Genomic DNA, 10,460 nt, shown 5'->3' with positions numbered 1-10,460 from the left:
TGCCTGCTTTAGTATTGATAAGTGACAGGTTTTGGCTGAGAGTCCTGGTTTTGTTTGTGATGAGGGTATGGTGTTTCTCATATGTGCTTTATTTGGTATTGATAAGGGAAAGGTTTTGGCTGAGAGCCCTGGTTTTGTTTGTGATGAGGGTATGGTGTTTCTCATACGTGCATGATTTTGTATTGATATGGGAAAGGTTTTGGCTGAGAGTCCCAGTTTTGTTTGTGATGAGGGTATGGTGTTTCTCATACGTGCATGATTTTGTATTGATAAGGGAAAGGTTTTGGCTGAGAGTTCTGGTTTTGTTTGTGATGTATGATGTTTGTCGTAGGTGCCTGATTTTGTATTGATAAGTGAAAGGTTTTGGCTGAGAGTCCTGGTTTTGTTTGTGATGAGGGTATGGTGTTTCTCATATGTGCTTGATTTGGTATTGATAAGGGAAAGGTTTTGGCTGAGAGCCCTGGTTTTGTGTGTGATGAGGGTATGGTGTTTCTCATACGTACTTGATTTGGTATTGATAGGGGAAAGGTTTTGGCTGAGAGTGCCGGTTTTGTTTGTGATGAGGGTATGGTGTTTCTCATACGTGCATGATTTTGTATTGATAAGGGAAAGGTTTTGGCTGAGAGTTCTGGTTTTGTTTGTGATGTATGATGTTTGTCGTAGGTGCCTGATTTTGTATTGATAAGTGAAAGGTTTTGGCTGAGAGTCCTGGTTTTGTTTGTGATTAGGGTATGGTGTTTCTCATAAGTGCCTGATTTGGTATTGATAAGTGAAAGGTTTTAGCCGAGAAACCTGATTTTGTTTGTGATGTGGGTATGGTGTTATTTATAAGTGCCTGATTTGGTATTGATAAGTGAAAGGTTTTGGCTGAGAGTCCTGGTTTTGTTTGTGATGAGGGTATGATGTTTCTCATAAGTGCCTGCTTTAGTATTGATAAGTGAAAGGTTTTGGCTGAGAGTCCTGGTTTTGTTTGTGATGAGGGTATGGTGTTTCTCATACGTGCTTGATTTGGTATTGATAAGGGAAAGGTTTTGGCTGAGAGCCCTGGTTTTGTTTGTGATGAGGGTATGGTGTTTCTCATACGTACTTGATTTGGTATTGATAGGGGAAAGGTTTTGGCTGAGAGTGCCGGTTTTGTTTGTGATGAGGGTATGGTGTTTCTCATACGTGCATGATTTTGTATTTATAAGGGAAAGGTTTTGGCTGAGAGTTCTGGTTTTGTTTGTGATGTATGATGTTTGTCGTAGGTGCCTGATTTTGTATTGATAAGTGAAAGGTTTTGGCTGCGAGTCCTGGTTTTGTTTGTGATGAGGGTATGGTGTTTCTCATACGTGCTTGATTTGGTATTGATAAGGGAAAGGTTTTGGTTGAGAGCCCTGGTTTTGTTTGTGATGAGGGTATGGTGTTTCTCATACGTACTTGATTTGGTATTGATAGGGGAAAGGTTTTGGCTGAGAGTGCCGGATTTGTTTGTGATGAGGGTATGGTGTTTCTCATACGTGCATGATTTTGTATTGACAAGGGAAAGGTTTTGGCTGAGAGTTCTGGTTTTGTTTGTGATGTATGATGTTTGTCGTAGGTGCCTGATTTTGTATTGATAAGTGAAAGGTTTTGGCTGAGAGTCCTGGTTTTGTTTGTGATGAGGGTATGGTGTTTCTCATAAGTGCCTGATTTGGTATTGATAAGTGAAAGGTTTTAGCCGAGAAACCTGGTTTTGTTTGTGATGTGGGTATGGTGTTATTCATAAGTGCCTGATTTGGTATTGATAAGTGAAAGGTTTTGGCTGAGAGTCCTGGTTTTGTTTGTGATGAGGGTATGATGTTTCTCATAAGTGCCTGCTTTAGTATTGATAAGTGAAAGGTTTTGGCTGAGAGTCCTGGTTTTGTTTGTGATGAGGGTATGGTGTTTCTCATACGTGCTTGATTTGGTATTGATAAGGGAAAGGTTTTGGCTGAGAGCCCTGGTTTTGTTTGTGATGAGGGTATGGTGTTTCTCATACGTACTTGATTTGGTATTGATAGGGGAAAGGTTTTGGCTGAGAGTGCCGGTTTTGTTTGTGATGAGGGTATGGTGTTTCTCATACGTGCATGATTTTGTATTGATAAGGGAAAGGTTTTGGCTGAGAGTTCTGGTTTTGTTTGTGATGTATGATGTTTGTCGTAGGTGCCTGATTTTGTATTGATAAGTGAAAGGTTTTGGCTGCGAGTCCTGGTTTTGTTTGTGATGAGGGTATGGTGTTTCTCATACGTGCTTGATTTGGTATTGATAAGGGAAAGGTTTTGGTTGAGAGCCCTGGTTTTGTTTGTGATGAGGGTATGGTGTTTCTCATACGTACTTGATTTGGTATTGATAGGGGAAAGGTTTTGGCTGAGAGTGCCGGTTTTGTTTGTGATGAGGGTATGGTGTTTCTCATACGTGCATGATTTTGTATTGACAAGATAAAGGTTTTGGCTGAGAGTTCTGGTTTTGTTTGTGATGTATGATGTTTGTCGTAGGTGCCTGATTTTGTATTGATAAGTGAAAGGTTTTGGCTGAGAGTCCTGGTTTTGTTTGTGATGAGGGTATGGTGTTTCTCATACGTACTTGATTTGGTATTGATAGGGGAAAGGTTTTGGCTGAGAGTGCCGGTTTTGTTTGTGATGAGGGTATGGTGTTTCTCATACGTGCATGATTTTGTATTGATAAGGGAAAGGTTTTGGCTGAGAGTCCTGGTTTTGTTTGTGATGAGGGTATGGTGTTTCTCATACGTGCTTGATTTGGTATTGATAAGGGAAAGGTTTTGGCTGAGAGCCCTGATTTTGTTTGTGATGAGGGTATGGTGTTTCTCATACGTACTTGATTTGGTATTGATAGGGGAAAGGTTTTGGCAGATAGTGCCGGTTTTGTTTGTGATGAGGGTATGGTGTTTCTCATACATGCATGATTTTGTATTGATAAGGGAAAGGTTTTGGCTGAGAGTCCTGGTTTTGTTTGTGATGAGGGTATGGTGTTTCTCATACGTACTTGATTTGGAATTGATAGGGGAAAGGTTTTGGCTGAGAGTGCCAGTTTTGTTTGTGATGAGGATATGGTGTTTCTCATACGTGCATGATTTTGTATTGATAAGGGAAAGGTTGTGGCTGAGAGTCCCAGTTTTGTTTGTGATGAGGGTATGATGTTTCTCATACGTGCATGATTTTGTATTGATAAGGGAAAGGTTTTGGCTGAGAGTTCTGGTTTTGTTTGTGATGTATGATGTTTGTCGCAGTTGCCTGATTTTGTATTGATAAGTGAAAGGTTTTGGCTGAGAGTCCTGGTTTTGTTTGTGATGAGGGTATGGTGTTTCTCATACGTGCTTGATTTGGTATTGATAAGGGAAAGGTTTTGGCTGAGAGCCCTGGTTTTGTTTGTGATGAGGGTATGGTGTTTCTCATACGTACTTGATTTGGTATTGATAGGGGAAAGGTTTTGGCTGAGAGTGCCGGTTTTGTTTGTGATGAGGGTATGGTGTTTCTTATACGTGCATGATTTTGTATTGATAAGGGAAAGGTTTTGGCTGAGAGTTCTGGTTTTGTTTTTGATGTATGATGTTTGTCGTAGGTGCCTGATTTTGTATTGATAAGTGAAAGGTTTTGGCTGAGAGTCCTGATTTTGTTTGTGATGAGGGTATGGTGTTTCTCATACGTACTTGATTTGGAATTGATAGGGGAAAGGTTTTGGCTGAGAGTGCCGGTTTTGTTTGTGATGAGGATATGGTGTTTCTCATACGTGCATGATTTTGTATTGATAAGGGAAAGTTTGTGGCTGAGAGTCCCAGTTTTGTTTGTGATGAGGGTATGATGTTTCTCATACGTGCATGATTTTGTGTTGATAAGGGAAAAGTTTTGGCTGAGAGTTCTGGTTTTGTTTGTGATGCATGATGTTTGTCGTAGGTGCCTGATTTTGTATTGATAAGTGAAAGGTTTTGGCTGAGAGTCCTGGTTTTGTTTGTGATGAGGGTATGGTGTTTCTCATACGTACTTGATTTGGAATTGATAGGGGAAAGGTTTTGGCTGAGAGTGCCGGTTTTGTTTGTGATGAGGATATGGTGTTTCTCATACGTGCTTGATTTTGTATTGATAAGGGAAAGGTTGTGGCTGAGAGTCCCAGTTTTGTTTGTGATGAGGGTATGATGTTTCTCATATGTGCATGATTTTGTATTGATAAGGGAAAGGTTTTGGCTGAGAGTTCTGGTTTTGTTTGTGATGTATGATGTTTGTCGTAGGTGCCTGATTTTGTATTGATAAGTGAAAGGTTTTGGCTGAGAGTCCTGTTTTTGTTTGTGATGAGGGTATGGTGTTTCTCATACGTGCTTGATTTGGTATTGATAAGGGAAAGGTTGTGGCTGAGAGTCCCAGTTTTGTTTGTGATGAGGGTATGATGTTTCTCATATGTGCATGATTTTGTATTGATAAGGGAAAGGTTTTGGCTGAGAGTTCTATTTTTGTTTGTGATGTATGATGTTTGTCGTAGGTGCCTGATTTTGTATTGATAAGTGAAAGGTTTTGGCTGAGAGTCCTGGTTTTGTTTGTGATGAGGGTATGGTGTTTCTCATACGTACTTGATTTGGAATTGATAGGGGAAAGGTTTTGGTTGAGAGTGCCGGTTTTGTTTGTGATGAGGATATGGTGTTTCTCATACGTGCCTGATTTTGTATTGATAAGGGAAAGGTTGTGGCTGAGAGTCCCAGTTTTGTTTGTGATGAGGGTATGATGTTTCTCATATGTGCATGATTTTGTATTGATAAGGGAAAGGTTTTGGCTGAGAGTTCTGGTTTTGTTTGTGATGTATGATGTTTGTCGTAGGTGCCTGATTTTGTATTGATAAGTGAAAGGTTTTGGCTGAGAGTCCTGTTTTTGTTTGTGATGAGGGTATGGTGTTTCTCATACGTGCTTGATTTGGTATTGATAAGGGAAAGGTTGTGGCTGAGAGTCCCAGTTTTGTTTGTGATGAGGGTATGATGTTTCTCATATGTGCATGATTTTGTATTGATAAGGGAAAGGTTTTGGCTGAGAGTTCTATTTTTGTTTGTGATGTATGATGTTTGTCGTAGGTGCCTGATTTTGTATTGATAAGTGAAAGGTTTTGGCTGAGAGTCCTGGTTTTGTTTGTGATGAGGGTATGGTGTTTCTCATACGTACTTGATTTGGAATTGATAGGGGAAAGGTTTTGGCTGAGAGTGCCGGTTTTGTTTGTGATGAGGATATGGTGTTTCTCATACGTGCCTGATTTTGTATTGATAAGGGAAAGGTTGTGGCTGAGAGTCCCAGTTTTGTTTGTGATGAGGGTATGATGTTTCTCATATGTGCATGATTTTGTATTGATAAGGGAAAGGTTTTGGCTGAGAGTTCTGGTTTTGTTTGTGATGTATGATGTTTGTCGTAGGTGCCTGATTTTGTATTGATAAGTGAAAGGTTTTGGCTGAGAGTCCTGTTTTTGTTTGTGATGAGGGTATGGTGTTTCTCATACGTGCTTGATTTGGTATTGATAAGGGAAAGGTTGTGGCTGAGAGTCCCAGTTTTGTTTGTGATGAGGGTATGATGTTTCTCATATGTGCATGATTTTGTATTGATAAGGGAAAGGTTTTGGCTGAGAGTTCTATTTTTGTTTGTGATGTATGATGTTTGTCGTAGGTGCCTGATTTTGTATTGATAAGTGAAAGGTTTTGGCTGAGAGTCCTGGTTTTGTTTGTGATGAGGGTATGGTGTTTCTCATACGTGCTTGATTTGGTATTGATAAGTCTACAATGTCTGTTACGAGTCATGGTTTTGATTATGGCGAGGGTACGGTGTATGTGCCCTGACCGTGTCGATGGCGAGGGTACGGTGTATGTGCCCAGGCTGTGTCGATGGCGAGGGTACGGTGTATGTGCCCAGGCTGTGTCGATGGCGAGGGTACGGTGTATGTGCCCAGGCTGTGTTGATGGCGAGGGTACGGTGTATGTGCCCTGACCGTGTCGATGGCGAGGGTACGGTGTATGTGCCCTGACCGTGTCGATGGCGAGGGTACGGTGTATGTGCCCTGACCGTGTCGATGGCGAGGGTACGGTGTATGTGCCCTGACTGTGTCGATGGCGAGGGTACGGTGTATGTGCCCAGACTGTGTTGAAGGCGAGGGTACGGTGTATGTGCCCAGGCTGTGTCGATGGCGAGGGTACGGTGTAAGCGCTACTTCTGAGTGCCTGGTTTCTGCATTTGGTCTGGGGTCCGCTGAGCTTGTCCAGCGGCCCCAGTGCATTGCCTCTGCTTGCCATTCTCCTCTCGTGACTCATCTGCCCGGGCTGTGCCATCCTGGCTGCGCCTAGGTAACAGGGATCCCCTCCAGGCGGAGGCAGCTGCAGGCTCTGGACTGGTGCAGGGGTGGGGCTGCCTCCGCGTCCCTGGGCTGAGGCACCTGGGCACATCCATCAGTGCTCAGATCATCTGCACACAGCGCAGAGCTCTCACCGCCTCCCTGGTCTGCAGCTGTGCCAATCCAACCTCGGCGCCCCGGCTGCTGGCACAAGAGCCCGGAGGCTCAGGTAAGCGATGCTGTCTACCCACCACGGTCCCCACTGTGCTTTGTTTTTAGTAACTTTCCCATTAAACCAAACTTTATGCCCCTGTTCAGCAAGTATGCTTGCCTTGACGGTGCTGTGGCTGTATGCCCTCACCCACTGTAACATGTGCGGAGTGGCTGGTACACGTGCGCCACGAGCCCCCAGACATGCATTATTCATCGTTTCGCGCAGGGCGTTCTGGCTCTTTTCACTCCAGACAGCGGTGGCCAGCTGTTTGGGAAACGATAACGCAGAGGCCGAGAACGCTACTGAAATATTAAATATTGCCGCCCGCCCTCGGCACCTTAACGAGCAGTAAGCTGGCATGTTGACAACTCTCTTTCCTGTGCTGTCTGGTGTATTTAAGAGACCACCACCAACTAGAGCACTGCTGTCATGCACAGCCACCAACTGGAGCACTGGCCAAGTGTCAGTACCGCTGTCATGCACAGCCACCAACTGGAGCACTGGCCAAATGTCAGTACCGCTGTCATGCACAGCCACCAACTGGAGCACTGGCCAAGTGTCAGTACCGCTGTCATGCACAGCCACCAACTGGAGCACTGGCCAAGTGTCAGTGCCGCTGTCATGCACAGCCACCAACTGGAGCACTGGCCAAATGTCAGTACCGCTGTCATGCACAGCCACCAACTGGAGCACTGGCCAAGTGTCAGTACCGCTGTCATGCACAGCCACCAACTGGAGCACTGGCCAAGTGTCAGTGCCGCTGTCATGCACAGCCACCAACTGGAGCACTGGCCAAATGTCAGTACCGCTGTCATGCACAGCCACCAACTGGAGCACTGGCCAAGTGTCAGTGCCGCTGTCATGCACAGCCACCAACTGGAGCACTGGCCAAGTGTCAGTACCGCTGTCATGCACAGCCACCAACTGGAGCACTGGCCAAGTGTCAGTACCGCTGTCATGCACAGCCACCAACTGGAGCACTGGCCAAGTGTCAGTACCGCTGTCATGCACAGCCACCAACTGGAGCACTGGCCAAATGTCAGTACCGCTGTCATGCACAGCCACCAAATGGAGCACTGGCCAAGTGTCAGTACCGCTGTCATAAACAACCACCAACTGGAGCAAAGGCCAAATGTCAGTACCGCTGTCATGCACAGCCACCAACTGGAGCACTGGCCAAGTGTCAGTACCGCTGTCATGCACAGCCACCAACTGGAGCACTGGCCAAGTGTCAGTACCGCTGTCTTGCACAGCCACCAACTGGAGCACTGGCCAAATGTCAGTACCGCTGTCATGCACAGCCACCAACTGGAGCACTGGCCAAGTGTCAGTACCGCTGTCATAAACAACTACCAACTGGAGCACTGGCCAAGTGTCAGTACCGCTGTCATGCACAGCCACCAACTGGAGCACTGGCCAAGTGTCAGTACCGCTGTCATAAACAACCACCAACTGGAGCACTGGCCAAGTGTCAGTACCGCTGTCATGCACAGCCACCAACTGGAGCACTGGCCAAGTGTCAGTGCTGCTGTCATGCACAGCCACCATCTGGAGCACTGGCCAAGTGTCAGTGCCGCTGTCATGCACAGCCACCAACTGGAGCACTGGCCAAATGTCAGTACCGCTGTCATGCACAGCCACCAACTGGAGCACTGGCCAAGTGTCAGTACCGCTGTCACAGCCACCAACTGGAGCACTGGCCAAATGTCAGTACCGCTGTCATAAACAACCACCAACTGGAGCACTGGCCAAGTGTCAGTGCCGCTGTCATAAACAACCACCAACTGGAGCACTGGCCAAGTGTCAGTACCGCTGTCATGCACAGCCACCAACTGGAGCACTGGCCAAGTGTCAGTGCCGCTGTCATGCACAGCCACCATCTGGAGCACTGGCCAAGTATCAGTAACGCTGTCAGGCACAGCCACCAACTGGAGCACTGGCCAATTGTCAGTACCGCTGTCATGCAAAGCCACCATCTGGAGCACTGGCCAAGTGTCAGTACCGCTGTCATGCACAGCCACCAACTGAAGCACGGGCCAAGTGTCAGTACCGCTGTCATGAACCGCCACCAACTGGAGCACGGGTCACGTGTCATTATCACTGTCATTCACAGTCAGTACTGGTGGGATTCACAGCCACCAACTAGAGTACTGGCCAATCATCAGTACTGGTGGGATTCACATACACCGCCTGGAGAACTGGGTAAGAGTCAGTACCCCTGTGATTCACAGCCAGCAACTGGAGTACTGGCCAAGGGCCTCATTACGACCCTGGCGGAATTTTTCCGCCAGGGCCGGACTTTACCGCCATGGCGCAAAGTCCCTTTACGCCATGGCGGATGGCGGACTTACCGCCCCATTCCGAGTGGAGTGGAGCGGTAAATCCGCCAATCCCCATTCTGCCCTTCCCCATTCCCATTCTGTCCCATAGGACATAATGGGAGTGGGGAAGGCGTCAATTACGCCACCGTAAATTACGGTGGCGTAATTAACACGAGGGTCCCTTACCGCCATGGTTTCCTCCGCCTGCGAAAAGCAGGCGGAAAATTGGCCATGGCGGTAACGGAACTCGTAATTGGCGGTAAGGGGTTGACGCAGCTAACGCTGGCGTTAACCCCTTACCGCCAGGGTAGTGTCAGTACCAGTGAGATTCACAGCCACCTCCCGGAGAACTGGGCAAGGGTCAGTACCTCTGTGATTCACAGCCAGCAACTGGAGCACTGTCCAAGTGTCAGTACCGCTGTCATTCATAGCTACCAACTGGAGCACTGGCCACTTGTCGCTACCAGTGCGATTCACAGCCACCGCCTGGAGAACTGGGTAAGGGTCAGTACCTCTGTGATTCACAGCCAGCAACTGGAGCACTGCCCAAGTGTCAGAACCACTGAGATCCAGGAACCTATTTTAAGGGGTTTCCATGAATTCTAGGTATTTTAGCTCACGAGAAGCGCTACTAGTTACGTGTGGCCTAATATTTGTTTGGCATCATGCGTTTGCCGATTTGCAAGTAAGAAACGAGTTGTGACTCAAATTGCACTTGGAAACGATGGGCCGTGATCGAGGTACAGGCGTCATAGCAGCGCCGTCCCAATCATGTATCAGGGGGTCCACACGGTGGCCTGCAGCCGTGCTGGAGTTTTGAGCTCAGGTTTGTAAGTGTGCTGTTTTGGCGGCACATTTTGGAAACACGCTTGTTATTGTGCCGACATGCCTTGTCTTGGGGCTGAGACTAGGTTGGCGCACTTTCTGGACCGAACTGTAGCTATGTCACATGGCTTAATACACTGATGTTGTGATCATTTCTTCCACACTTGCCTTCATTTTATATGTGTCTTTAGGATCAGTGCCTAAGGGTGATTTTCTCCCGAAAGTGTGCTATGAAAAAAAAGTCCGTCCGTCCGTCCATCCATCCCCCATCCATTCATCCATTGTTACTATTCACCTGTTGGTCCAGCCATAATTCCATCCAGCTCACTCTATCCATACAACCATCTACCCATCTTTCCATCTATCCATTCATCCATCCACCCCGTGATCCCTTAATCCATCCTTACCCATCCACCTGTTGGTCCAGCAATACTTCCGTCCAGCTCAAGCCATCTATCCATCAATCCATTCACCCATCACCCATCCTTCCATCTATCCATCCATCCATCAAACACCATCCATCAATTCATCAATCCATCTGTTCATTCATACATCCACCCATTGCTCCGTCCATCAATCCAGCCTTCGTGATGGGACTGTGCATTGAAGTACTCTTTCAAGCCAGCTAGTTTATGTTGCCTGATAGAAGTTGCAAAACGCAAACCGATAAATTACCTTGACCTAATATCAAGCATTTTGTGAAGTAGTTGAGCTAGGATTTGAGCTTTCAGATTGTCAGTGCCTGGCTTGCTAAAGGACCACTCTGCCCTCCCTCATAAAACACACAATCA

The 10,460-nt window shown here is 46.5% G+C and overlaps 1 long non-coding RNA gene across 1 annotated transcript in view; it reads left to right on the top strand.

The window, feature by feature from the left end:
- The first annotated feature begins 6,437 nt into the window (after positions 1 to 6,437).
- LOC138503142 (uncharacterized) overlaps positions 6,438 to 10,460 on the top strand; it is a 172,819-nt gene continuing 168,796 nt past the window's right edge. Inside the window, exon 1 of the long non-coding RNA XR_011279575.1 lies at positions 6,438 to 6,538. This is a non-coding gene — a long non-coding RNA (uncharacterized lncRNA). The remainder of the gene's footprint in view (positions 6,539 to 10,460) is intronic.

This window comes from Ambystoma mexicanum, chromosome 11 (genome assembly GCF_040938575.1).
Source record: "Ambystoma mexicanum isolate Mex_15411 chromosome 11, UKY_AmexF1_1, whole genome shotgun sequence".
Classification (NCBI taxonomy): Eukaryota; Metazoa; Chordata; class Amphibia; order Caudata; family Ambystomatidae; genus Ambystoma; species Ambystoma mexicanum.
Note: the sequence above shows the minus strand (reverse complement) of the source record. Positions and strands in the feature narration are given on the sequence as shown.